The sequence below is a fragment of the Microcaecilia unicolor genome, chromosome 1, assembly GCF_901765095.1.
Source record: "Microcaecilia unicolor chromosome 1, aMicUni1.1, whole genome shotgun sequence".
In the NCBI taxonomy this organism is placed as follows: Eukaryota; Metazoa; Chordata; class Amphibia; order Gymnophiona; family Siphonopidae; genus Microcaecilia; species Microcaecilia unicolor.
Genome location: NC_044031.1, coordinates 291,865,881 through 291,893,344, shown reverse-complemented (window position 1 = coordinate 291,893,344; position 27,464 = coordinate 291,865,881).

Sequence of the window (27,464 nt, the reverse complement as noted above, 5' to 3'; positions counted from 1 at the left end):
GTATTGCAATTTGAATATTTTTACTGCTGTAATTGTATATTGCTTATGTTTGACTTATTTTTGCTGTACACCACCTTAAGTGGATTCCTTCAAAAAGGTGGTAAATAAATCCTAATAATAAATAAATAAATAAATGGTACTGAGATATAAATGTGAAAATGCATTGATGTGGGCTTCTAGTGGTTGTGGAAAGACTTCCAGAGCGCAATGGGAGAAAGGCCTTCTGGTTTAGGAGTTTCACTTTTTTTGGGGGTGGGGAGCTTCATTTGTTAGGGTCCTTACAGGGGAATATAGTTTGGGGAGGGGGTGATGTGCGAGGGGCATAATCGAACGGGGACGACCATCTCTAAGGATGTCCCGGCGAAAAGGCAGGGAAACCCGTATTATCGAAACAAGATGGGCGTCCATCTTTCGTTTCGATAATACGGTCGGGGATGCCCAAATCTCAACATTTAAGTCGACCTTAGAGATGGTTGTCCCCGGTTATCGTCCATAATGGAAACCGAGGACGCCTATCTCAAAAACGACCAAATCCAAGGCATTTGGTCATGGGAGGAGCCAGCATTCGTAGTGCACTGGTCCCCCTGACATGCCAGGACACCAACCGGGCACCCTAGGGAGCACTGCAGTGAACTTCACAAATTGCTCCCAGCTGCATATCTCCCTTACCTTCGGTGCTGAGCCCCCAAAACCCACTCCCCACACCTGTACACCACTACCATAGCCCTAAGGGGTGAAGGGGAGCACCTACATGTGGGTACAGTGGGTTTTGAAGGGCTCACATTTACCACCACAAGTGTAACAGGTAGAGGGGATGGACCTGGGTCCGCCTGCCTGAAGTGCACTGCACCCACTAAAACTGCTCCAGGGACCTGCATACTGCTGTGATGGAGCTGGAAATGACATTTGAGGCTGGCATAGAGGCTGTAAAAAATTTAAAACTTTTTTAGGGTGGGAGGGGGTTGGTAACCACTGGGGGAGTAAGGGGAGGTGATCCCCAATTCCCTCCGGTGGTCATCTGGTCAGTTTGGGCACCTTTTTGAGACTGGGTCGTGAAAAAAAATGGACCAAGTAAAGTTGACCAGATGCTCGTCAGGGACGCCCTTCTTTTTTCCATTATCAGCCGAGGACACCCATCTCTTAAGCACGCCCCAGTCCCGCCTTCGCTACACCTCCGACACGCCCCCGTGAACTTTGTTCGTCCCCGCGATGGACTGCAGTTGAGGGCGCCCAAAATCGGCTTTCGATTATGCCGATTTGGGCGACCCTGAGAAAAGGACGCCCATCTCCCGATTTGTGTCGAAAGATGGACGCCCTTCTCTTTCGATTATGCCCCTCTAAGTCTTCTTGTACATTCCTCTGGTTCTACTGCTTTCTCTCCTTTCTGAAGCTAGCATTAACCAGCTCAAGTCCCTGGGGTTCCTGGTAGTGTTCCTTCCACCCCCTTAGCCTAGTGGTTAATGCAGTGGACTTTGATCCTGGGGAACTGAGTTTGATTCCCACTGCAGCTCCTTGTGACTCTGGGCAAGTCACTTAACCCTCCATTGCCCCTGGTACAAAATAAGTACCTGAATATATGTAAGCCGCTTTGAATGTAGTTGCAAAAACCTCAGAAAGGCGATATATCAAGTCCCATTTCCCTTCCCTTACAAAGGAGCAGACAAATAAAGGATTGTCTGCCAAATTACTTTGTAAAGTAACACTAAATCCTGCAAAGAAGCTTCTCATAGTCTGTGTAGGAAGATTAATAGCACCAGTTCTGAACACACAAATACCAGTAACTGTACCTTTAAAAAGGCAGCAGTGAATGTAGAGAATTGCTATATGCTTCCTGTTGGAAAAGCTAGACAAGTCAGACTTGTATGAATACATTCCATGCACAAATTACATACCAGCAGAATCTCTCACCTTGTCACCCACAGAACACAGACCAATCCTCACCAATTACCAAATAAAGGACCAAAATTAGAAAAGGAAACATTGAGAAATCACATTCTCTGTAAGTACAGAACAGGAGAAATAAAAATAAAAAGGGATTATCTGCTGTAGGGAGCAAAATATAAGATAACTTTCTACCCCAAAATAAAGCTCACAAATAAGTTAGCTGGATACCCATGAAAAGTTAAAACTTGAGGGACAACAGTGAGCTGTATTTTCAAACCACTTAGACTTACAAAGTTATGTGGAGGGGCATTTTTGATATGATGCCTAAGTCCGACTGTGCTTCACTGCTCCCTGCACCTCTGCCTTTTCCGGGCTGACGGCAGCATCAGTGAGATAAACACACTGCATTCAGCAGCCCAGGAAGCTCTCCCTCTGTTGCAGAATCCTACGTATGCAGGACAGGAAATGGTAGCAGAGGGAAAGCTTCTGGGCCACCAAAGTCAGTGTGTTTACTTCCTGCAGCCTGTAAAATTGAAGGACAGAGGTGCAGGGAGCAGGAAGGACAGCAGTGCAGAGAGTGGGATAGCAGTGCAAGGAGTGGTATAGAACAGAGGTGCAGGAAGCAGGAGAGCAGCCAATAATGCCCAAAACACAGGCACTTGACTGGCCACCAGGGTTGAAGGGGCCTGTGGCTGGAATGGAGGGGCTTGAGTCCTCCGTAGCTACGCCTCTGGTGGGAACAATCAACAAAGACCTTTGAAGTGTCCATGGTTAGTTTGATGCCAGCTAACTAGGAGAAATGGTTATACGTTTTGGTTGTGGTTTTTATACTGATGAATTTTGGGATGACATTAGATATGAAAATTATTGAAATGGTGTGTTTATTTGTTTAATAAAGATGCAGTGGGTTTCTGCCACTTAAACTGGGTGTTTGTCATTTATGGGAATTTGGGAAAGAGGGATGGCTATTTGGATGTCAATGTGCTTTTTCAGGAACTATAATGGATACACTATTTGTTTCTGCATTTTTACAGAGATTCCTTTCCCTTTTTCTATAGAAGGCCATCTTTGAAGTGATTTGCCATGTCAAAAAAAAAAGAGACAACAAAGGTTCATTTATATTGTAAGGAGGCTAATGATAACATTCTACATCTCTAAGCAGATTGTCCTCAAATACCTTTCACACTCTCTCATGTATTATCCTTTCCTCTAACTTTTAAATCCATTCCACCACCCCCACTTTTTTCTTAATCAAATATGCTTGTCTTTTAGAAATAACTGGAAACCAAAGCCTACTTTGTAACCTAAAATAAGTTGAATGGACTTTTCTGACATTGAAAAATGAGCTACATTTTTTTGTGTGCTAAAAATAAAGAATTGGTTGAAAAGAAACCAGCAATGGGTTGGGTGGTAACAAATGTTTAAAAATGCAAACTTTAAGAACTACTAAGGCCCTTTCCTCAGGCAGTGAGTCATTATGCTCTGAAATTCAAAGATTTCCACACACCTACACACTCATATTCACAGACTGTCAAATTCCAATGCTTACTCATATTCATACCTTATTATATTCACAGTTTCTCATATGCTTACAAACTTCTACTCAGACATTCAGCCTTACTGTTTGTTCATTTATAGAAAAAAAATTGAGCTGAAAATGGAAAGAAGAGAGATAGGTCTTCAACTATAGAAAGGAAATACATGAACATAAGCAAAGATTGGAAGTTTTCGATAAATCAGCTGCTGCTTTGGTTAAAGGTAATTCCTTCTTGGAAATTAGAATAGAAAATATGAAAAATGAAATTTAATATAATAGTTCTAATGTTCTGAATTTCCCATGTGCAGATTGATTGTGGCAGAAGAATTGTTGACAAAATCTATTATTGAAATTTTGAGCATAAAGTTTGCCTCCCTGTGCACTCCTTCTAGAGTTTATTTTATTCCTAAATCAGTGGATCATATTGAGCAGTCAAGAAGATTGGATCAATTGGAAATGAGTAATTTAACTGTGTGGACCTTTTACTAAGCTTCGTTAGACACTGACATTCCTATGCTAACCAGTTAGTGCAGTTACATTACCGTTAACTAACTGGTTAGCGCACAAATAACACGTGAACCATTACTGCCTACAAAATGGATGGAGGTAAGTGTACACAGGATAATTTGACAAAATGGCTGCATGGCAATGCCAACTTTAGTGAATGACCATTAATGCAAAAAAAAAAAAAAAAAAGGGAAAAAAACATTTTTACAGTTGTGGTAAAAATGACCTTAGCATGTGGGAAAAACCTGTATAAGGACATGTTAAGACCAGTTTTTACCACAGCTTAGTAAGAGGACCCCTGTGAAGGGCTACCCTGTTAGCTATTTTTGTACTTCCTGAAGAAAGAGAGATGATTCTTCAATTATTTTTCAAGAACAGGAGAATGTTTTTATTTCATAGACATCTTGTTCAAATATTACACACAAAAAGGTTTTGGCTACTGTTCCCTCTAAGCCAGGGGCGTATCTCGACTTCGCTGGTAGGGGGGTCCAGAGCCGAGGTGAGGGGGCACATTTTAGCCCCCCCCCCCCCCCCGGTGCCGCCAGAACCACCTCCGTGGCCCGCCCAATGACCGCCTTGACCGCTGCCGACCCTCCGCCCGCTGTTGCCTACCTTTGCTGGTGGGGGATCCCAACCCTCGCCAGCCAAAGCCATCTTCCTTCATTGTTTCTTCTTTCTGAGTCTGACTCTGATGTCCTGCATGTACACAATGTGCAGGACGTCAGAGTCAGACTCAGAAAGAAGAATCAAACAGCGAAGGAAGACGGCCTTCGGCTGGCGGGGGTTGGGATCCCCCGCCAGCAAAGGTAGGCGATGGCAGGTTGGCGGCAGGAGGGGGGTTGCGAGGGCCGTCGGTAGGGGGTCCAGGGTCAAATCTACGGGGGCCCTGGCCCCCGTGGCCCCATTACAGATATGCTCCTGCTCTAAGCTGAGCAGGAGTCCTCCACCTACATCTTCAGTAGTGAGGGACAAGCAAGCTGTATAGGAATCCATGGAACCTGCCTATCCCTTTCAATTGAAAATACAATATTGAAGCACCCCCTATTCCCCTCCCCACATACACACACAGGCATCAATACAGTTACAGGACTCCCACTCAAGCTAGAGGGAACAGTGGGTTTTGGCCTTAGAGATGGATTTTTCTTCCTTGCACTATCAACTACATGAAAAACATTCATCTCCAAAAATCAACTGCACATGCATATATGCATGGATTATAGCAAACCTTTTGCCTTAGTTTTATCAATTAACAAACCATTTAACCAATTTTTATTTGGTCACAATCACGAGGTCAGGACCACAAAATGATTGATAAGAACTGATGTAGGTTAAATTTAGGAATGGGTAAGACAGTGCTTCCCAATTTCGTACCTGGAGTACCCCTTACCAGTCAAGTTTTCCGGATATTCACAATGAATATGCATAAAAAGATTTGCATATAATGGAGGCAGTGTATGCAAATCAAGTTCATGCATATTCATTGTGGATATCCTGAAAACCTGACTAGCAAGAGGTACTCCAGGACTGAATTTGGGAAACACTGGCGTAAGAGTCATTAAAGTAATTCCTCTGTTTCTAACATATGGCAACAGTGTACTAAAAAAAGGTTCTCATTATGCTTGATTTGAGTTCAATTTGTCATTGGAGTGGAAAGTGTTAGGTTTTGACATGACAGCCTTGTTGTTAGCATTTAGTGTGTGAGAATAACAAAATTGTCTTATATGATGACGAGTATACAAATCATTCAGACTGTTGATTCTTGGTAATATACAATTCCATCATTATAAATAAAACTTTATCTGGCATATCAGCCTTGCAATCTGGATGACCATAACTAAGACGTATGATGAGAGACTTGTTGACCTGAGCATGTATACCCTAGAGGAAAGGAGAAACAGGGATGATATGATACAGATGTTCAAATATTTGAAAGGTATTAATCCGCAAACGAACCTTTTCCGGAGAGGGGAAGGCGGTAGAACTAGAGGACATGAAATGAGATTGAAGGGGGGCAGACTCAGAAAAAATGTCAGGAAATATTTCTTCACGGAGAGAGTGGTAGATGCTTGGAATGCCCTCCTGCGGGAGGTGGTGGAAATGAAAACTGTAACGGAATTCAAACATGCGTGGGATAAACATAAAGGAATCCTGTTCAGAAGGATTAGATCCTCAGGAGCTTAGCCGAGATCCTCAGGAGCTTAGCCGAGATTGGGTGGCAGAGCCAGTGGTGGGAGGCGGGGATAGTGCTGGGCAGACTTATACGGTCTGTGCCGGGTCTGGTGGTTGGGAGGTGGGGATAATGCTGGGCAGACTTATACGGTCTGTGCCAGAGCTGGTGGTGGGATTAGGGCAGACTGGATGGACTGTGCAGGTCTTTTTCTGCCATCATCTACTATGTTTTTTTATTATGTTAACTTTGATCAATAGATGCTTGTATTTTTACCTCTTTACCTATTGATTTCACAGGTAGTGTAGGTTGATTTACAGGACATTTAAATGAGCCAGTGTTGTCACAGCAGTATGGCCATGCATTATCTTGGCTTCTTGGTTGTAATATGAAGCGTCATCATATAATAGCATGCTCAGATGGCTTTCTGTCAAGTCTCTGGGGTCCTTTTACTAAGCTGCGGTAAGCACGGGCTCAGGCATCCTGTGGTAAGTTCCAAATCTGTGCACACTAATCAGGGCGCTAATAATTTTTAATATTTTTTGTTGGAGGGGCTTGTCAGAAGACAGCACATGGGCATTCCTGCATTAATCAGTTAGCATTTCCACATTACCATGTGTTAACTGGTTAGCACAAGATCACCATACTGCCCTTACCGCCTACAAGATAGGTGTTGGTAAGTGCTCCTATGGAAATTTTTTTAATGCTCACGCTAATGGCAATATTAATGTATGGCCATTGATATACAAAAATAGAAAACCTACCATTTTACTGCAGTGGTAAAAATGGCATTAGCATGTGGGAAAAACCCGCTTAAGGGTGTGCTAAGGCCACTTTTTACAGCAGCTTAATAAAAGGATCTCCATGCTAATAATGTCCAGGGACAGAGATCACATGATTTTGTGAAGCTGGTCAAATGTGAGCTCTGACCGGCTCCAAGGCTCTTCCTACAATTGCTTGGAATTTTGATCACTTTAGAGGCAGTAAAACCTTGGTTTTCGCCATAAAGACTCTAGGCATTTATGGACAAATTTGTGGAAAGAAGGAGTGAGATGTCAGCAAAACCAGCATGCTCAGATTGCACGTGGGGGAAGCACATAGAAGACAAGATGGCATCTCTGGCATTGGGTGCGGTGTTTCATTTTATGCCTGCAGCTCTTTCTTACATACAGCAAGCGGTGGAACAAGCACTGGGGCCCTGTTTGGAGACATTATCGGCGAAAACCAATGCTGGCCATCTCTAAGGGCGGCCATCTCTAAGGTCGAACCAAATGTTGAGATTTGGCCGGCCCCGACCGTATTATCGAAAGGAAAGATGGCCGCCCATCTTGTTTCGATAATATGGTCAGGTACGCTTCTTTACGGGGCTGTCCTTAGAGATGGCCGCCCTTATAGATTGGCGCCCACGTTCGATTATGCCCCTCCATATGATCTATCCAGCTTCCCATCAATGTCATCTACTCTCTCTATCATTTCCTTAGAGATTCTATGTACTTGTCCCTAGCTCTCCTGAATTCAGGTACTGTTTTCATTTCCACCACTTCCATCGGGAGGCCATTCTATGAATTCACCACCCTCTCCGTGAAGTATTTCCTCAGGTTACTTATGAGTCTATCCCCTTTCTCTTTCATTCTATACCCCTTGTTCCAGAGCTTCATTTCAATTGAAAGAGACTTACCTCCTGTGCATTTATGCTGCATAGGTATTTAAATGTCTCTTTTGTATCTTCCCTCTCCTGCTTTTCTTCCAGAGTATACATATTGAAATGACGAAGACCACTAACCATTTTTAACCGAACCTTGCAGCACACCACTGGTAGCATCCTTTTCCTCAGAATGAGTTCCATTTACCATTCCCTCTGTCACCTTCCACTCAACCATTTCCTAACCCAGGCAGCCATTTTAGGGCCCAAACCAAGGGCACTGAGTTTATTTATTAGTCGTCTAGGCGGAACCGTGTCAAAGGCTTTGCTAAAATTGAAATACACTACAACTAGCACTCTCCCTCGATCCAACTCTCTGGTCACCCAGTCAAAGGAATGAATCAGATTTTTCTGAGATGTGCTTGGTGCTGGATGAATATTTGCAGAGTAAGTGCTTGGGTGATATATTCTATAAGGTTGTTCATGGAATAGAGTAGGAGATTTTTTTTTTTTTACAATGTAATATAGCCTTGTGGAATGTCAATGGTTTAAATCATCCAGTGAAAAGATAAAAGGTTTTTGACTATGTTGTCAGAAAGGTTATTTACATCTTACTGCTACAAGAAACACATCTAAATGAAGTTGCATGTTTGAAATAGAAATTTGGTTGAGCTCAGTCTCATATTTTTGCCCTAGCTATTTATTTAAAAAGGGGGAGGGGTTCTATTGGAAAGAATTTTGCAGTTCAAATTCTGCAACAGGTTGCAGTTGTTGAGGGGAGATGAGTAGTGGTACTACTACAAATTGGTGCTCAAAAATTAGTGTTACGAGCATATATGCTCCCAATATTGCACTCCAGAATACATGCATTTGGTACAAGAAATCCTATTGGAATATTGAGATGTCACTGTACTGTTGGTAGATGATTTGAACCTCCCTTTGAAATTGGTGCCAGATTATTAATCTAGGTGTACCCTGTGGTGAACTAGAATACGTTTGGAGCTAAAAAAATAATGTATGCATAATAATTATTTAGGTTTGATGAATCCATGGTTACTGTTCTGCACTACAGAAAAAATTACACTCATTATTCGATACCACAGCAAACCAAATCGAGGATTGATTTTATTTCTAAGTCAATTATTACTGATGTATTTCATTCTAAGATTGCCCTATTTTTTAATCTCTGACAATGCACTGTAATACATGATGGTCTCAAATGATCAAGAAACGGTTGGTGACTGAACAACAGGTTTTTGGGAGATCCTGACTTTTATCTCCAGGGTACAGCGATATATTGCTGGTTTCTTTTTCCTGTGGACTGCAGATTATGGCTCTTCACCATCAGAGGTGAAAGAGGTGCTATTCCACTTGGAAATGAAACTGTATTGCCTAAGAAACAATGGTTTTTGCTGAGGGCACTCTCCAAAAAGTTTAAAATTCAATAGATACATGTTTTATGCACATGTTTGGGTTTACATTATTGACAAATGTGTTCTAGTAGCAGCAATTAGTATTGGTTCCTGCCAGTGGCATACCAAGGGGGGGGGGGGGGCGGTCCGCCCCGGGTGCACGCCACTGGGGGGTGCCGTGGCGCGCGCCTGCTCCTCTGAGTTCGCTAAACTTTGTTTGTTCGCTGCAGCTCCCTCTGCTCTGGAACAGGTTACTTCCTGTTCCGGGGCAGAGGGAGCTGCAGTGAACAAACGAAGTTTAGCGAACTTGGAGGAGCAGGCACGCACCGCGGCACCCCCCCCCCCCCCAGCGGCATGCACCCGGGGGGTGTCATTTCGACAGGGGGGCGGTGTCATCTAGCGGGGGGGGGGGGGCGCATCGGCGCTCCGCCCCGGGTGCCATCCAGGCCAGGAACGCCACTGGTTCCTACTTGTTGTATCTTCACCATCAGTGACATAGGAGGCATTTAAAAGTTTGTTTAAGAGAGGAGATATTTAGTTATGCTGTATTGTGAAAAAGAAAGGAAATGGAGCACCTATCCAGCTTATTTTCGAAGGAGAAGGGTGCCCATCTTCCGACACAATTCAGGAGATGGGCGCCCTTCTCCTAAGGGTGGTCAAATCGGTATAATCAAAAGCCAATTTTGGCCAGCCTCAACTGCTTTCCATTGCAGGGACAGGCAAAGTTCAAGGGGCGTGTTGGCAGTGTACCGAAGGCGGGACGGGGGTATGGTTAAGAGATGGCTGTCCTAGGCCGATAATGGAAAAAAGAAGGGCGGCCCTGACAAGCATTTGGCCGAATTTACTTGGTCACTTTTTGTTCACGACCAAGCCTTGAAATGGTGCCCAAACTGACCAGATGACCACCGGAGGGAATCAGGGATCACCTCCTCTTACTCCCCCAGTGGTCACCAACCCCCTCCCACCCAAAAAAAAATTTAAAACATTTTTTGTCAGCCTCTATGCCAGCCTCAAATGTCATACCCAGCTCCATCACACCACTATGCAGGTCCCTGGAACAGTTTTTAGTGGGTACTGCAGTGCACTTCAGGCAGGCGGACCCAGGCCCATCCCCCCCCTACCTGTTACCCTTGTGGTGGTAAATGGGAGCCCTCCAAAATCCACCAGAAACCCACTGTACCCACATCTAGGTGCCCCCCTTTACCCTTTAAGGGCTATGGTACTGTTGTACAGTTGTGGGTAGTGGGTTTGTGGGGGTTGGGGGGCTCAGCACCCAAGGTAAGGGAGCTATGCACCTGGAAGCAATTTGTGAAGTCCACTGCAGTGCCCCCTAGGGTGCCCGGTTGCTGTCCTGGCATGTGAGGGGGGATCAGTGCACTAGGAATGCTAGCTCCTTCCACGACCTAATGGCTTGGATTTGGTCATTTTTGAGATGGCCGGCTTCGGTTTCCATTATCGGCGACAACCAAAGCCGGCCATCTCTAAGTCCGTCGATCTCAACATTTAGGTCGACCACCTCTAAGGTTGACCTAAATGTTGAGATTTGGCCGGCCCCAACCGTATTATCGAAATGAAAGATGGATGCCCATCTTCTTCAATAATATGGTTGGCTCCGCCCCTTCCCGGGGACATCCCCAGAGATGGGCGCCCCCATTCGATTATGCCCCTCCACGTCACCTAGACACTGACATAAAACAGCAGCACATGCATAGCAGTGACCAGGAAGATCTTACAGAATTGTTGAGACTAAAATATGAAAACAACAAGTTGTGTAGTTCTCATGCTTGTCATAATCTGGTTCTGAAAAAACCTGGGCATCATGGGCTAGATTCACTAAATGGCACCCGAAGTTAGGTACCAGATGATCAGTGCTAAACTAGTATTCTGTGAAGGCCTCTTTGTGAGGATCATCCTTTATAGAATTCTAGCTTAGCACACATTTTGGACTAGATTCTATATATAGCACCGTAAAAATCAGTGCCCCCAAAATACACCTAGCCTAAAGTTAGGTGCAGTTTGTAGAATATGCCTAGTGCCCATCTGTGCAACTAAATTTAGTTGCAGGTATTTACGCCAAGTAAAACTTAGTGGAAATGCCAGTGACTACGTTAGGCACAGAGTGGGTGTATACTATATCAGCACGCATAGACTTTTGAAATGCCCACAACCCGCCCATTATTGCACCCATGGCCATGCCCCTTTTCCAGTTCTGTGTCTTACAATTTACGCGCAGAGCTTTACAGAATTTGCTTAGTAAGTTTTGCGTGTAAATTCTATTTACTGCCAATTAGTGTCAATAATTGCTTGTGAAGTGGCAATTATTGGCACTGATTGACTTGTTAAGCTAATTAAACTGCATGGCTATGGCCAAATCAGAATACGACGTGATTTGTGCGCGGAACTCTGGTCGCACTATACAGAATCTATCCTAACTCTATGCTCGAGGATTTAGGCCTGCTAAAGGCTGGTGCAAATGCTGGTGCCCAACTGATGGCAGTTAGGCATGCCAATGCAGAAACTCTATAACATCATGCCTAATTTACTGGGAACGCCCATGACCCGTCTATGCCCCTCCCATGACAATGCCTCTTTGCCACTATGAAATTTAGGTGCACATGTTTAGAATAGGGCATAGGGCACATCCATGTGTACCTCCTGATAAATGCAAATTAAGTGCTTGTTAACTCCAACAATTGACTGTTAGTTCCTAATTATTTAGACGTAAATAACCTTTCTGACAACATAGTCAAAAACCTTTTATCTTTACACGTGGATCTGTGCCCAAAGTTGGGCAACCTATACAGAATCTGGGGTTATATTTCTGCTAACAAATTGTGGCATCTTTAAGATCATTACGTGTCACTCATTAAAACTTGCATGCTATTCTATAAGGCACGGCTCCTAACTCTAATAGCATTTAACTCAAAAAGGGGACTGGGAATGCCAAGGGCTTTCTGAAAAAGTTGTGCATGTAGTTACAGAATATTTCCTCATCATGCCTAACTTGGGCACTTAAAGTTAGATGCAGGAATCAGTGCTAAGCACAATTCTATAAAAGGTGTAAGCCCCTTATAGAATCATGCCTAGTGCCAATTTGTTTTCCACTGCTGAAATTTGAGCGCTATTTATATAATTTTCCCCATTTTGTGAACAGTGTTCATTCTTTGCGAGCAGTGCACACTCTTTGCAAAACCAATGTGAACTCTTTTTGTGAAGCAGTGTGCGTACTTTTCTGAAATGGTGTAAGTGCATATGGCTGGTCTCAGGAATATGATTTGCACCTGGTTTGTTGGCAGTATAAGGAAAGAAAGATGCCAAGTTCTGGATGAATATATTACAATGTATTGGTAATATAAAAATATATGTATATTGGTATAGCAAAACCAATAGTAATACCAATTAGCAAAGATCAGTGACAGGTAGCAATAGTAACACTGCTAGTAATTATTTTTAATAAAATAAGCAACAGAAACCCAAACTAACCATTCACCAAGGGTCCTGAATCACACTTGAAATTGAGCGATAACTTTTTCTGTAACCCTGGTCTATAAGGAAGGATACCATTGTCCTTGCCTGAATTGTGGGATGTATATGGATGGGACCTTACAGCTGACTCCTGGATCAGCCTTAGCTGACTGCACAGGGCCAGTGCTGGCTCAGCAATAAAGCTCGAATGCTGGATGCAACAGCCTGATTTAGAAGTAATAACCGTACTTGTAGCTGAGGTGTTACACAGTACCGATTCTAATCAGTATGGCATGTTCTTGTAGTTTTGTTGGGTACATCTCAGAACTTTTAACAACTTTGATCCTATAATGAGGAAAGGACCCCCCCCCCCCCCCCCCCAAAAAAAAAAAGAGCATTACCAGAAATGACACAGGAAATGACAGAACACAAAAATGTATTTGCTTCATACCCCCTAATGGAGTGTGGCTGAACATTTACTGGTATGTGTACAGCTGGGTGAAGTGCTTGCTATATATTAATAGTGTCAGAGTAGTCAGAAGAAAACCTTCAGCAGCTCTATCCATACAGTTCTGCTGAAAATTCACAGATTAAGGGGCTTTTACTTTTAGCAGCTGGCACTAAACCTATGAATGCCTTTGAATATCAGGCTTAGAGTTGTCATTTACCAAATACTTATTCTGGAATTTTTTCCTAGGCCCCAATTTTTTCTTATTTCTGATATAGTTGATAAAAACAACAGAGGTTATATTTTAGTCTTGATCTTGCTCTAAGCTGCTAGCCTTACAATATGATTAAATAAATATTGATTGAATTGGAGAGCTACAGCTGAGATAGTGCTTCCTCATTAATCCCCAGTCATTACCTGCTTAATGGGATTATAATATACAAAAGTAAAGACTGCTGACACTGTCCTTCTCAGGAGAATTTTCCCCCCCCCCCCCCCCCCCACAGTATGGTATGCCTTTTCATTGCAAAGCTGAATCAATACTTGGGCATATTTTGATTGTACAAACTAATGGGTGGTGATCAATGCAGAATCTTCCTGAAATTAAATGCAAAGCTATAAAATAGCAAATTATTGGTGTAACTATATTTTTACTATTTTAATGCTATTTTGTTTTGATATTTTTTTGCTATCAATATTAAATTTTGTTGCATATCATACTGCACTTTCTTTTTGGCATAAGCTTTATTATCTTAATACAGAAAAGGGTAGAATATCCTGCTTATAATCGAAAGAGACAAATGCCTATATTGTGACCCAAATCGGGAGATAGACGTTTATCTCACAAAAACGAATAAAGCGGTATAATCGAAAGCCGAATTTGGATGTTTTCAACTGCACTCCGTCGCGGATGCGGACAAAGTTGATGGGGGCGTGTCGAAGGCATGGTGAAGGCGGAACTGGGGCGTGGTTATCGGCCGATCAGAGATGGGCGCCTTTCGCCGATAATGGAACAAAAATATGCGTTTTTAGCGAGAATTTAGGGCACTTTTCCTGAACCCTGTTTTTCCACAAATAAGGCCCCAAAAAGTGCCCTAAATGACCAGATGACCACTGGAGGGAATCGGGGATGACCTCCCCTTACTCCCCCAGTGGACACAAACCCCCTCCCACCACAAAATATGCCGTTTCACAACTTTTTATTTTCACCCTCAAATGTCATACCCACCTCCCTGGCAGCAGTATGCAGGTCTCTGGAGCAGTTATTAGGGGGTGCAGTGGACTTCAGGCAGGTGGACCCAGGCACACCCCCCCCCCCCCCACCTGTTTTACAACTTTTTATTTTCACCCTCAAATGTCATACCCACCTCCCTGGCAGCAGTATGCAGGTCACTGGAGCAGTTATTAGGGGGTGCAGTGGACTTCAGGCAGGTGGACCCAGGCACACCCCCCCCCACCTGTTACACTTGTGCTGGTAAATGGGAACCCTCCAAACCACCCCCCCAAACCCACTGTACCCACATGTAGGTGTCCCCTTTCACCCCTTAGGGCTATAGTAATGGTGTAGACTTGTGGGCAGTGGGTTTTGAGGGGGATTTGGGGGGCTCAACACCCAAGGGAAGGGTGCTATGCACCTGGGAGCTGTTTTACCTTTTTTTTTTTTAAAGTGCCCCCTAGGGTGCCCGGTTGGTGTCCTGGCATGTGAGGGGGACCAGTGCAGTACAAATCCTGGCCCCTCCCACGAATAAATGTCTTGGAGTTATTCGTTTTTGAGCTGGGCGTTTTCGGTTTCCAGTATTGCTGAAAAACAAAAACGCCCAGCTCAAAAAAAGATAAACGTCCATGTTTTTCGAAAATACGGTTCGGTCCGCCGCTTCACGGACCCGTTCTCGGAGATAAACGCCCATGGAGATATTCATTTCCATTCGATTATGCCCCTCTATATGTCTTATGGTAATATTTTGCGTTCTATAGAATATACAACATATACATATATTAATAGTTGGAGGTTAGCACTGCTTTCAGAACAATAATTGCCATTGTAGTGGGGATACATCTTATGGCACATTAAAGGATATAGATTAATTTTATTATTATTATTTATTTATTTATTTATTTATCACACAGGGGCCCTTTTACTAAGCGACAGTAAGCCCAGTGTGGTCTTACTGTATGCCAGACAGTAACTACTACTGGGCTACCACAGCAGCCCTCTAGTAGCAGCCCCCACGAATGCCATTTCTGGTGCTACAAAAATATTTTCTTTTTTTGAAGCACAGATGTTTACCTGGCAGAAATCGGGCAGTGCTGCATGCTGCCCAGTTACCGCCAGGTTAATGCAGGAGCTCTTACCGCCATCTCAATGGGTGCTCCCCCCTGAAATGGCCACGCGGTAAGTGGTTCAGCTATTTCTTTAAAACAATAAAAAGAGAGAGGCAGCCTTTTACCTGCTGTGGTAAAAGGGGGCCTCAGCATGTGTGAAAAACATAAGCTGATGCTAGTGCAGGCCCCCTTTTACCGCAGCTTAGTAAAAGGACCCCACAGTTTCTAGACTGCACTTTCCAAGGTCCTAGGTGGTTTACAATATGAAAACATTCACAATAAAAACAACAACAAAAAAATACTACAATACCCACTAACATACACAAAGCACAGAATCCAGCATGGTAATTTATACAATCTTTCACAAATGAATTAAAAGCCTGAGTAAAACGATATGCCTTGAGACATGTACGGAAGAGAAGATAATTTTTCATCATACATAACTCTTCAGGAAGCCCATTCCACAGATGAGCGCCTTCAGTATAAAAATTTTTGGTCTAATGTCATCCAAGGTAACTTGTTTATAAGAGGACACAGTTAACAGTAGTTTCCCAGCAGACATCAATGACCGTAATAGAACATACACTGTAAGGGATCCTTTTAGAAAGGTGCGCTAACGTTTTTAGTGAGCGCTAAAAATAAGTATGCGTAAATGCTAGAGGCGCCCATATATTTCTATGGGCATCTCTAGTATTTAGCACACACTAATCATTAGTGCATGCTAAAAATGTTACTGCGCCTTTGCAAAAGACCCCATAAGTGTAGTCGCAAGAGGAAGAGGAACCTCCTCATTTCCAACCTTAAAGCTCAAACTCAACACTTTAAATTGGACTCTAAATCTCACAGGTGACCAGTAAAGGTTTTGTATAACTGGTGAGATATGTTCAAATCTAGAAATCCCAGCAATGAGGTGTGCCACCACTTTCTGAGCCAACACATAAGCTGGCAAAACCCACATTACAATAATTAAATAATGGGGTTACCAGTAATTGCAAGTAGTCATTTTAAATCTTTTTTGTAGCTGTACGTATTTTCATTTTCCTGCACTTCTTATCAGAAAATATATTTTAAAAATTCCAGTATTGTTAGTGTCACTCATAAGACGAAGCATCTTGCTGGACAATAAGTCTTCTAGATTTAAATATACATTATTTTCATGTACTTTGTTTCTGACAGCACCATAATAATACCATATGTATTTTCTAAGATCCATTTATTTTACTTGACATCTTTTGGTTGGCAAAATTATCATTTGAGAAAAATGAAAAACAGGGAGTAAAAGCACAAAGTAGATTATCTCTGACAAATTTATCACCACACATTAAGCACATCCTGGGACATTTAAATAGCCTACTTTTGTAGATTTCTGCCTAAAAATGTTTTGCAAATTATATGCTTGTAAGACAAGATGAATAGTCTCACCTACCAAGCAGTGACTCCCACACTTAAAACTTACTTTCTGTCATGCCGGGCATCAGAAAGGTTTGTCAGCAGCCACCCACCTTCTGTGGATCTACAGCAGGCTTTTGAAAGCATTCTCACTGGTACCTTGTTTCCATAAAATTATGAAAGGAGAAGCTGGCTAGTTTCAGTGCAGGACGTCAGACTCACAGAAACAGAAGCCTTGCAGATCAGCAACGCGGCCGAAGAAGAGGACTTCAGCTGGCGGGGGTTGGTGACCCCCGCCAGCAAGGTACCCAATGGTGGCGGTGGTAGAGGGGGTCGAAAGGGTTGGTGGCGCGGGGGCCAGGGCCAAATCTATGGGGGTCCATGACCCCGTGGCCCCACGTAGCTACGCTCCTGCCCTGAACACAGAATTAGATTAATTGGACCTGAATATTTACAGGTTTTTCCTGGAAGTATAAATTGGAAGGAATAAGCTTGCAGTGTCTAGTGTGTTGAAACATTAAGGGACCCTTTCACAAAGTGTGGTAGGACGTGTGCTGTGGTAGCATGGGCACGTGGAATTACCGTATGCTGAGGCCACTTACTACCGTGACCATAAAAAACTTTTTTAAAATGGAGGTTGTTAATGCTGTGCGTTAATAAAAAAAAATGGCATATGGCCATTTACTGCCTGAGCTCTTACTGCCTCCTATTTAGAAGGTGGTAATGGCTCAAACACTAACCTGGCAGTAATTGGGCAGTGTGCAGCACCAGGTAGTAATTGGGCAGTGTGCAGCACCAGGCACAACTACTCCCCTTTCCCTTGATAAAAAATACAAAATAATTTACTGGCATGGGAAAAGGCACGTGGCAAAAACAAAACTACCACCAGGTGTCTGGAACGCCTGGCAGTAGTGCTGTTTTGCTGCAAGCTACCAAAGCAGTAGCCCTACCCCCACTCAGTAAAAGGACCCTTAAGTGGTCCCTTTTCTCAGTATTTCCCCGCCTATTGATAAAAAAAACTTCTTTGTTATAACAAGAAGTTCTCTTATTGGAAGGCAGACCTTAATACTTGTTCCACAAGGCTACCACTGGAGGGTCTGGCCACCTTTTGAATAAGGGAACTGTGGAGGCAGGAGCAATCAGGGATTGCTTTTGTCCCCACTAATTCCCAGGGATTCCCTGGTGTATTTCAAGAGAGTAAGGTATGACAGTGCCACCCTTACTTTAAAATAAAAAATGGGAGACACTGATGGTTTTATGCCAAGATGGAAGATCTGGTTTCATAAAGGGATGGGGGAAGGAATAGGGGGGTGCAGTGACAGTACTATACCATATATACTCGAATATAAACCAAGATTTTTGGGGAAAAAACATGACCCAAAAATGGGGTCTCATTTTATATTTGAGTCTCCTCCACTCCCCGAGGTGTCCTGCTATCCTGCATAGCCAGCTCTGTCCTCAGCCTCTTCAACTGGAAATGCTCTGTCCCTCCTTGTAAGCACACACACCCCTCCTGGACCTACTGTAGGCCCCGTCCTCAGGCCTACCTTAAAGCCATGGTGGTCCAGTGGTGAGCTGGGGCAGGAGCAATACTTCTATGCTCCTGCCTGTGCAATGTCCATAGTTAAAATGGCTGCCAAAAGTTTCTGCATCAATCTGACAAAACTACCGTGGTTAGCAGCAATCTCACAAGACTGCCACTGAAACTCGCCGCAGCCATTGTAACTATGGAGGCTGAATGGGCAGGATCGTTCCTGTCCCAGCTCACCACTGGACCACCAGGATTGTAAGGTAGGCCTGAGGAGGGGGGCCTACAGTGGGTTCAGGAGGGGGATGTTCGTGCTACATGGAGGGACTAAGCTTTTCCAGTTGGAGGGCTGGGGCAGAACAGGCTATGAGGAAGGGAGGAAAGGAAGGAAAGAGAGAGAGGATTACCGATACTTGAATACAAACCATTGATTTATATTTGAGTTAACATTTTCTCCTTCCCCCTTTTTTTAGGGAAAAAAATGTTATCTCGGTTTATATGAGGATGGGTTTATATTCGAGTATATACGGTAAATGATTTAGGGGCAGGTGTATTGAAGGGGCAGTGATGGCTTTATAAAGGAATTAGGAGATGGGAAGCAATTGTTTTTACCATACAGGCCTTCAGTATATAGTAGAGAAGTGTAATATCCTGATTGCATCAACACACAAATAAATTTATGGCATGATTCCCTAATCTGCACTACATTGTTAATGAATCCTACAGCAAATTTCACACAATAAAATGCCATACCAACTTCTCATGATACGATGATGGGCCCTAAAATTGTACTTAAGGCAATTTAGGGTAAGATGACTTGCCCAAGATCACAAAGAGTAAACAATGAATAATGCATTGGAGGGACCTTTTACGAAGCTGCAGCAAAAGGCCTCCTTTTGCCACAGTGATTTAAACCCACCGTTTCATAGGCAACCAATGTAATCTCTGCAAAACCATAGAAATATGTTCAAACCTTAGTCTAGCTACTTCTTTGCAAGCCAGTTATAGAGACCTAAGTAGATTTCATAGAACTCCCCAACAACAAAGAATTACAATAATCAAACAGTTGCATTATAAGTGCTTTCCTTCTGATAGCAAGTCTTTTAATCTTCTCATTACCTTAATCTTAAAGAAGATATTTTTCAGTAGGGTTCTAAGATGAATTGCAAAAGAAAGAGAGGAATCAAGAATAATCCCAAGATATTTTATTTCTTGCACTACTGAGATGCATATTTCCCTCATTTTCAATTCTAAAGGATATGGCCTCTTTACATGATATGATAAAATCAGAATTTGGGTCTTCACTATATTCAGTTTCAACCTTTGTACTGTCATCCAACCCTTAACTGCCGACAGAGCTAAATGTAAAAAACACAGGGACAAAATCTGTATATCATATGCGTAATGTCAATATGAAACACTTAGATCTGAAAGGAGTTCACAAAGCGAGACCACATAAAAATTAAAAAAGGATTGGGGAAAGGGCATATGCACAGCTTACAGTACACATATCCTTGCTTCATTTACCTAACCACTGTATAAACCAGGACTGTTACTGGTGTAACTGTGAGCACGTACATATTAGGTTGTCCAGTGCTTTTGGATTTAAAAAAAAAAGGTTTATACAAGTTCCTGGAGGAAATGTCCATAGTCTGCTATTGAGACAGACATGAGAAAGCTACTGCTTGCCCTGCGATTGGTAGCATGGAATGTTGCTACTATTTGGGTTTTTGCCATGTACTTGTGACCTGGCTTTTGGCCACTATTGGAAACAGGACACTGGACTATATTGACTTTGGTCTGTCCCAGTATGGTTATTCTTATGTTCTTATGATGCTAGTATTCTATAATGGATTCTGGGATCACAGATGCCATTATAGATAGAGTCTCACCATGCAACATCAGGGCACCCAGTTGTAGGATTGCCCACATAGGCACTTATCAGTCTTCATAAAATGGTGCTTAAGTAGACACCTTCCTACCCTCTTAAACCAGGTGTCCAGTTGTGAAATGACCTTCATATTGTATATGCACAGTTATATCTTGCATTAGCTAAGCTTATTTGCAGAAGTACCTATAAGCTTAGCTGTTAGAATACATGTAGACGAGTGTGTACTTTCTTTCATTTCCAGCTATTTCATGAAAAACAATTCTTTAACCATTTCTATTTGTGATATGGTCTATTGACTTCTAAGCATTAACTCTCATATACTACACACGTCAGGGGCGTAGCTACGGCCGGGCCTGGGCAGGCCCAGGCCCATCCAATCTCGGCTCAGGCCCGCCCACCCAGTTATAAGCGCGGTTGAATTAAAGAGCACAGAACAAAGCCAAAGCAGCAGCCTTTCGCTAATTCATTTCTACTGTCGTCGCACCACCGCTCGCTCAGCTGATCTCCCAGTCCCACCTACCTTTTGGGCAGACTCGGCACTGAATAAACATGGTCGCAGCACTTGACTTCGTGGTGACCTGCAGTGTGCATGGCGTCCTCTTCCTTCTCAGCCTCCTGCGTGCTGATGACTCATCTTCCATCCTGCGCGGCATGCTCAGCCTCGTTCTCGTGGCTCATCATCTCAACAGGCTAAAAAATAGCTCAGCTACAGGCGCCAGGAGTCAGGGCCACACAGCACTGTCTGCTGCTCCTCCCCCCTAGGCCCAGATCGCAGTGTCACTGCCAGATAGAAAGGCTGGTGCCGCCTGGGTGTATAGCAGCAGGCACGGCTTCTTAGCTCTCTTACATTGTGCCTTAGTGCAGTAGCATTCCCCAGCGTCCCACTAGTGCCCCACGGTGGGCCACAACACACTCTGCCTGGGTCAGCTACAGGACCCAGGATGTTTTGCACCACGTGGCAGTTGCAACTATACTGCAAGCAGCTGCCCAGCGCTACAGGTAATAAAATTTGAAATACTTTTTTTTTTTTTTTTTAACATCATCATGTAGGTTTTTTTTTTAACTCAAAATGCTGGCTGGTGGTGGTGGGATTCTGGGTGGGGTAAGCACTTCACTGCCTAGGGCAAATAATGTATATTTAATGATTAAAATATACCTTTTTTCCCTAGGCAGGCAGTGAAGAGCCTACCACCGTGACCAGCCAGTGTTTTGATTACTCTTGTAATCAAAATGATGGCTTGAGTCTGGTCTGGTGGTGGGCTTCTGGGGGTGGGGGTAGACTCTTCATTGCCTAGGGCAAAAAAAAAAAGATGTATTTAGTCATTAAATATATCTCTTTTGCCTTAGGCAATGAGGAGCACATCCCCGCCCAGAAATTCCCCAACAATACATTTTAATAGTGCCTAGCTTAATTTTTAAAAAGTTGTCTTTCTCTCAGGGTTTTTGGGTGGGGATGGTCTCTGCAGTGCCTAGGTTAAAATTAAAAAAAAAAAAGCGTAGGCGGTTTTCTCTGGGTGGATTGGTGCGTGCAGAGGTAGGCTCTGCATTTTTGCCCAGGGCATAAAAAAAATTATTTTATGCTTAATTCCATAGGGGATGGGTAGGGAGTAGGACAGGGCTGATGCTAGGCTACAGTAAACCTGGTGTGCAACCAATGGAATTGCTTTCAGATTTATCCGACATTGATGAACCACCAAAAAAAGTTACAGGCTTTCCCAGTTTGTACATTTAGTGGCAAGTCCTGAAGTTTTTCATCTCACTGGTACGATAAATTTCGCTGGCTGGAATACAGTGCAAGCCAGGATGCAGTGTTGTGCAAGCGTGCAGACATTTTTCTCATACCTGGGCTGAAGAAACTTTCACAAGAACTGGCTTTAGAGATTGGAAGCACATGAATCAGAGCTGCTCAAAACATGAATCCAGCAAGGCACACTCTCTTGCACTAGGAAAATCTGAAGACTACAAACGTGGTCAATTACCAGGAGGTTGGGGAAACATTTTCAATCAACTAAACCAAGATGCCATGAACTTTTCTGTAGTTGAAAGGAATCGAGAACACATCAAAGTAGTACTTGATATTGTGATATTCTGTGCCAAGCAAGAAATTCCATTACGCGGACACAGAGAGACAGAAGAAGCCTTAAACAAAGGAAACTTTTTGGAAATGTTCAGACTCCTTAGCAAATATGACAACAGTATCCAAAGTCGCCTTGAAAAAATTCCAAAGAATGCAACTCTAATGAGCCCAGATATTCAGAATGAACTGTTAGAATCTGTTACTTTACTACGGTTAGGCATCAAATCCGAAATACATGAAACCAATAATACATACTATGCAATTCTGGGTGATGAATGCAAAGATCTCTCTAAACGTGAGCTTGTTGTAGTATGTGTCAGGTAACTACACAAAGGGGTAATAAAGGAAACAGCAATTGGATTTGTTGATACTGCAGCAATGACAGCAAATGGAATTTCTGATAAAATCATAAAAGTGCTTAAAGTACTTGAATTAGATCCAGAGTTATGTGTTGGCTTCAGCTTTGATGGTGCATCTGTCATGTCTGGAAACAAAGGAGGTGTTCATGTCATTTGAAACGCACATTTCAGTGGGCGGTTTATGTGCACTGTAATTCTCATCACCTCAATCAGGTTCTCTGCACAGCATCTAAAGCATGTCCCTTGCATAGTTTTATGACAGGTACATATAGGCATGCTCGTTTTTGGAAGTACAGAAACAACTACATCCTGATAGACAATGCCTTGAACTTGAACAATCAACAGACACAAGGTGGAGCTCAAAATCTGGCTCTTTGAAAAAAATTATTGATGCTTTTTGATTTTATTCTTGAAGTACATACTGAATTTTCAAAGCTGCTGGAAAGACAAAACTAGATTCCCTATCTCTTCTACATCAGATAGAGACAAAGAAATTCTTATTTCTGGCAGTTACATTTGGGAAATTATTTGAAAGCAGTGATTTTGTCACAAAAGGACTTCAGAGTGCCATGTTGTCTGTTACAGATTACATTAATCTTATAGAGTGGATAAAAGAAGCTTTTGTTCAGTTTAGGGAGAACACATCAAATGACTTTGATAAAGTTCTTAAGTTAACAGGGGATCTCATGGAGAAATATGATATTGAAAAGTGGGATGTTTCTTCCTCTCGAAAGACAAAGCTACCTATAAAGTTTGGTGATTCATTGTTTTTTTTCCAGTTTGGGTAAATCTTCTTCTGTTCAAAGCAATGAGACATCTGTGGAATGAGAAATTGACTGCCAGCTAAGTGAAATGAATAATCATTTCCAAGATGATGCTTATGGAATGATGACTGCTTCTGCTGCCTGTATGCCAACATCTGAGGCCTTTGGCCGAAGAAAGAGTCTACTACCACCGTGCACTTTATATGGCATTACCATAGAGGAAGCTGAATTAACAGTGTTTGTTCAGCATTTAAAACGCAAAGTAGCAGAAGGTATAAATTTTCCATCTTTAATCGAAGTACTAGACAACTGTAATGTGGAAATTTTCCCAAATGTCAATGCCCTTTTAAGAGTACTTAGCACTCTGCCGATGTCAACTTGCACTGTGGAACGACTGTTTTCAACTGTAAACAGGATCAAAACGGCATCAAGGGCCTCAATGCTCACCAGTCGCCTTCATAATCTGTCAGTTGAAACAGAACTGTGTGATTCATTGGACTATGACAGAATTATTGATATATTCAACACCAAAAGATGGCACGTCATTCTTTAGTGAGCATAGTTTCTCAACTTAATTTGCTAGATACTATTATACAACTTTGGAATTGTACATTAGCACCAAATTCCAATTTACTTTATCTAAAACATCACTAGTAACTGCCCACAAGGTACTTTTATAAGCTTATATACAGAGAGGCTCTTAGCCTTTGAGAAGGCCGAGCTGACTATAGAGGATATACATTTTGTCAATCCCTATTAGACATGTACTCCTTATTTAAACTGTATTCGATTTTTTTTCATTGTCTCACTACACCAAGCATATATGTAAAAAAATGTTTTGTCCCACAACACAATACGCATTCCATATTATGCACTTACTGTTTTTGTATTTAAAACACACTGCACTGTTCTTTTTACACTTCTTGAGTGCATGTAACCACACCTGTACTTTCTACATTTGATAAGTAAGAGATTGCTTTGTTCTTTTTATTTTAAACTTTTTTTTTTACTAATGCCCCTGACATAGCCTTCAAGCGAAACGTGGACATGTTAGATCATTTTCAGTAAAGATGTTTGGTTTGTTCTTCATCTGTGATTCTTTCTGTCCTTTGATATACGTTTCTTATAAAGCAAAGTTGAAGGATATGTGCCAAACTGTGGCAATTTTATTTTGTCATCATCAGAATAGAGAGAAAGCAGTAGAGCCAAAGGAAGAGGAAAAGACTTGAAAGGTTTTCTTCCTGTTTTGCTTAATCAGGCATTTACTGTATATTTGTCATAAGCAAAGTATATGCCATTGCTGTAATTATACTGTTATGTGTGTTGACATATTTGCCATTATAGTAGACATAGCTGATCAAGTTTGATATATATATATATATATATATATATTGCCCTTCCATATTAGCACTGGGTCCAGCCAAAATGTCAGGTCTGGCTGCACCACTGACACATGTTATTGTATGTGAAGTCCCATTTGTGGAATTGTCTGCAGGCTGCAGCCCTTGTGTGAAATTTTATTTACATTTAAAATGAATGGGGGAGAGAGGTGTTCCTATAGATGACTGTTGTTCCCTGAAAAGTGCTCTGTGCTGTGACCATCTGGCACTGTGGAAGATGCCTTTTCTCCCCACAAGAGCCCAGCCTTGTTTTGGTGGCACTGTGGGCTTCTGCTTTCCTCTAGCTTCTTTAGATGTGCTTACCTTTCTCTTGGACTTTGCTGTGCCAGCGTACTCTCTGTGAATCTGAGCTTAGAAGAGTATGTATGTGAGCTAATGCATTCATGCAAAACCCTGCCTATGCACTTGCACTAACAGACACAATATTTTCATGCTATTACAATATATAGATCAGCTTAAGGTCATTTTCTATTTTGATCAATTTCAAATTATCATACCCAACAAAGAATCTCAATTTCTCTGAGACCAATATGGTTATTTGAACTTGGTGAGCAGATTAGAGATGAGTGCTTAAGGAGAATATGCATGTTTAGGTTTAGTGAAGATAATCTGTTCTAATTGCATTCCTCTTATAAGTCAGAGAGAAGACTGCAGCAAAATTCACAGACTTGGAGGATTCTGACAAGGTCCACATTATAAATGTTTTTGGCATGTTTGCAGGGACTGAACTGCCCCCCCCCCCCCCCCCCCCCCATACACACACGCACACCAAACACACTCATTTTTATTTGATGTGCTGCTGTTCTGAACTGGATTTTAGCTGGTAATCTAGACGTGAAAGGTTCTGTAATGTTGTGATGATTTAATCATCCAGGCTCCACTTGATGCATAATGATGCATGCTCAAATCAGTTAGGTCTATTTGAAGTTCTCAGCCTTATTTTCACCTGTAATAATTCAACAGTAAAATGGCTTTCTAGGAAATGAGTTGGTGGTCTCAGTTCAGTTCTCCATGAACAGGTGCCTGTGTCACAAAAAGCATCATCAAAAATTGACACTATTCAGCACCATGGTTGACAGTTTCAGCAGAGAAACCAAAGATCAGACAGGAATGGAAATTGAATTAGCCTCTTGTCCTCCTATGTAATGCTTTCAGAGCACATTGGCAAGATGGTGTGAATTAGTGTCTAATGTAGCCTGTTCTATGGCTATATACAGGACTTTAACTTCCATTGCTGCCAATGTGCTATCTGTCATAAGCACACAATTCCTTTGAAAAAAGAGACTTATAGATTTCATAGCAATGTCAACAAGGACATGGTTCTCAAGAGGGTGGTTTTCAAACTACTCGCATGGCAGCAAAGTGTACAGATAACTTTTTTTTCAGATTGTTTGCACTTATTTTCAAAGTAATAATAGTATTAATAATAATAATAATAATACATGATGCATATCCCACATTTACCACAAAAGTTCAGTGTGGCTCACAAGAGTAAACTAGACCATCTCCAGGAGTATTGCTGTCAAGAAGAATTGCACAGACACATTAAAATTTTCTTAAACAAGAAGGTTTTCAACAGTTTTCGAAAACCCATAGAATCAGATTGCCTTCTTAGATCAATAGGTAATTCATTCCAGTGGCTGGCTGCAAATATGCCAGAGAAAACTTGTTTATAAACCTTTTTGGATATGGATATTGTAGAAGTAGAAAGCCTAGATTCAGGTATAATATTTCTATGCAACAATCGTATCAGACTTACCATGTGCTCCATGCACAATTCAAAAAACAAGACAACTCATGCTTGGATTGGCAATCAATCCAATTGTATCATTAATTGGGAAGCTCTGTTAAATCTATTTAGAAACCGTAAGGGGTCCTTTTACAAAGGTGTGCTGAAAAATGGCTTGTAGTAGTGTAGGCACGGGTTTTGGGTGTGCGCCGATCCATTTTTTAGCGTGCCTGTAAAAAAGGCCTTTTTTAAAATTGTTGCCGAAAATGGACATGCGGCAAAATGAAAATTGCCACAAGCCCATTTTGGGTCTGAGACCTTACCACCAGTCATTGACCTAGCAGTAAAGACTCACACGGTAACTGGGCAATAATGACCTACGCTCACCAAATGCCACTTGACGTGCGTCTGTTATGTGCGCCCGAAAATAAGAAATATTTTTCACATGCGCATATCGGATGCGCGCCAAAAATGAAATTACCACAACAGCCATGCGGTAGTTGGGCAGTAACTCCATTTTGGTGCACGTTAGGTGTGCATAAATGCTTACGCATCTTAGTAAAAGAACCCCTAAATATTAATCGTGCAGTGGTATTTCGTAAAGTCTGAAGTTTTTTTTTGGGGGGGGGGGATTTAACACTGCATCCTTACAGCCTAGGTAAATAATGTTACAGTAATCAATATGTGACAACACAATTGCTTGCACAATCAACACTTCTGACGTAAAATTTGATCTTATACGCTGTAGCTTCTGCAGAGCAATAAACACCTTATGGGCTACTGCATTCACTTGCTCTTCAAATGAGAGATATTTATCAAATACACCTAAAATTTTAAATGAAGACTCCAGTGGAAAACCAATATTATCAATGCATTAGTTTTTCTCATTTCCCATATTAAATATACTGGTCCATAGAATATCTTTAAAATTCAGGCAACTGTA